Source organism: Penaeus chinensis, chromosome 25 (assembly GCF_019202785.1).
Source record: "Penaeus chinensis breed Huanghai No. 1 chromosome 25, ASM1920278v2, whole genome shotgun sequence".
Taxonomy (NCBI): Eukaryota; Metazoa; Arthropoda; class Malacostraca; order Decapoda; family Penaeidae; genus Penaeus; species Penaeus chinensis.
This window is the reverse complement of record NC_061843.1, coordinates 10,828,340-10,830,839: the sequence shown is the minus strand read 5'-3', so window position 1 is coordinate 10,830,839 and position 2,500 is coordinate 10,828,340.

The following is a 2,500-nucleotide window of genomic DNA, read 5'->3' as shown; positions in this document are numbered from 1 at the left end:
GCATACATTCAAGTCGAGAATTTTGAAGCGTCTAACGACATTCACACATTTGAACATTCTAGCCAGAACCATCAGATAAGATTCATCATCAGATAAGATCCATCGCCCTGCTTATCAAAGAAAGATGTCTAGATGCTGACATCCAACCGCAATGGGCTCTCTAAGATTCAACCTCAATATGTTACACGACGCTGCGCCCAAAGACATGTCCCAAAAAGCCGCGTCTATCTTGCATAGAGGTCGTTCGCAAGAGCTTCCATGGGAGGACGTCGCCTTTGAGGTATATTAAAGAAGAAGGGACGGCGAGACAGGGTTGTTCATGCAGCACCTGATCCCTTGTGCTGCGGCCTCATGGGTGGAGCCAAGCGGGGAACACGAACGTAAATCAAATTGTGCGAGTGATAGGACTTAGTAATAGGGATAATAAGACAGTAATAAGATAATGTGATAATGATAATCATATTAGTAATGATAATAACAACTGTTTTATTGTTTTATTATTATTGTTTTCATCACCGGAGGTAAGCAGCGAACATGAACGTAAATAAAATTATGCGAATAATAAGATTTTGTAATTGGAAAAATAAAGTAATAATAGGATAGGAGTGATAATGATAATTATATTAGTAATGATAATAGTAATGTTTGATTATTATCGTCACCGGAGATAAGCGGTGAACACGAGCGTAAATAAAACTGTACGATTGATGAGATATAGGAATAAGAATAATAAGGTAGTAATATGATAGGAGTGATAATGATAGTAATATAGTAATGATAATAACGTTTGATTATTATCACCATAATCATTATCATTATTACCTTATTATCTGATGAGAGGCATTTGTGCTTTAGGAATGGAAATCTAAATTAAATTTAAATACGACCTTATCTCCCCGATTTGAATGCATACGCACGTACAGCCCATATTTCTTACGAATACTGGCTGGAATTACAACGGAACGAAACCTAGAATGTTGATATCTGTTGAGACGGTGAGAGTGAAAAGCAAGAGAAGAAAAACAAAATAATAACGATACCAATGAAGAGACAAAAAAAAAAAAAAAAAAAAAAAAAACACGGGAATGCTAGAAGTAGATAGATAAGTAGAGGGTTAGATGGATAGCCAGATAGATGGATAGACATATATATAGGTAGATAGATAGAAAAATAGACAGACAGATAGAAAGATAGACAGACAGATAGATAAATAGATAGGTAGAGAGATAATATAAATCAGAACAAGAAAAGAGAGACAGAGGCATATATCACGGGAAAGGACACCATCTTTTTGGATGAAGAAATGTAGCAGCGTAGGACGGAATTTAAAGTGGCACAAATGCAAATGATCTTTGCAAAAAGAATGCTCTTGCAACGCTTTATTTAGCAAGACTATGAAGAAACAATGATTTAAAGCTTTGTTCCCAAAACAACTCTAAATTTTTGTCTTAAGTTTTATATGAACAAATACAGTCATGCTTTCTATATATACAGCTATATCTATCTATCTATATATATATATATATATGTATATCTTATATATATAATATATATACATATAAATATCTTATATATATGATATATATACATATAAATATCTTATATATATATATATATAATATATATGATTTATATATATATATATATATATATATATATATATATGTATGTGTGTGTGTGTGTGTATATTTTTAGGTATATATATATATATATATATATATATAAATATGTATAAATGTATATATGTGTGTGTGTGTGTGTTTGTGTGTGTGTGTGTGTTTGTGTGTGTGTGTGTGTGTGTGTGTATGTGTGTGTGTGTGTGTGTGTGTGTGTGTGTGAGAGAGAGAAAGAGAGAGAGAGAGAGAGAGAGAGAGAGAGAGAGAGAGAGAGAGAGAGAGAGAGAGAGGGAGAGAGAGAGAGAGAGAGAGAGAGAGAGAGAGAGAGAGAGAGAGAGAGAGAGAGAGAGAGAGAGAGAGAGAGAGAAATGTATTTGTTATCTACGTTTTTTCGTAGTCTAGAGGAATACATGGGACCTTCACGGGATTTAATCCACTAGGCCCTCCAAGTGTCTACCTACACTTCTTTCCTTGAACCAGGAATCATCAAGACTCCTGGTATTACAATGACAAAATCAGGGAGCTCAGCCACGGAGTGAACATGTGTCGAAAAAAGTTTTCGTGGCTTAGAACTCTTGAGAGCCTGAAGGAAGTTCTCAGGGATGCGAACAACTCCTGATTGTCTCGTCCTGTCTTGAGGCTGGTATGTTTTCATCTAAAAAAAAGTGAAGGAAAACAAAACTTAAGGATAATAAAACGAATAAGAAATATAAGATAAAAATAGATTATAGCATAAAACTAGCCCAAATCATAGACTCATCCACACTATGTGACAAAGCTCATATTACGACCTCAGTCATAAAATTAACCAGAAGAAAGAGTGACTGCCCGACGTCTCGACTGAAGGCTGAGGCAGAAGGAATCACAACAAACACCTCTCCTCT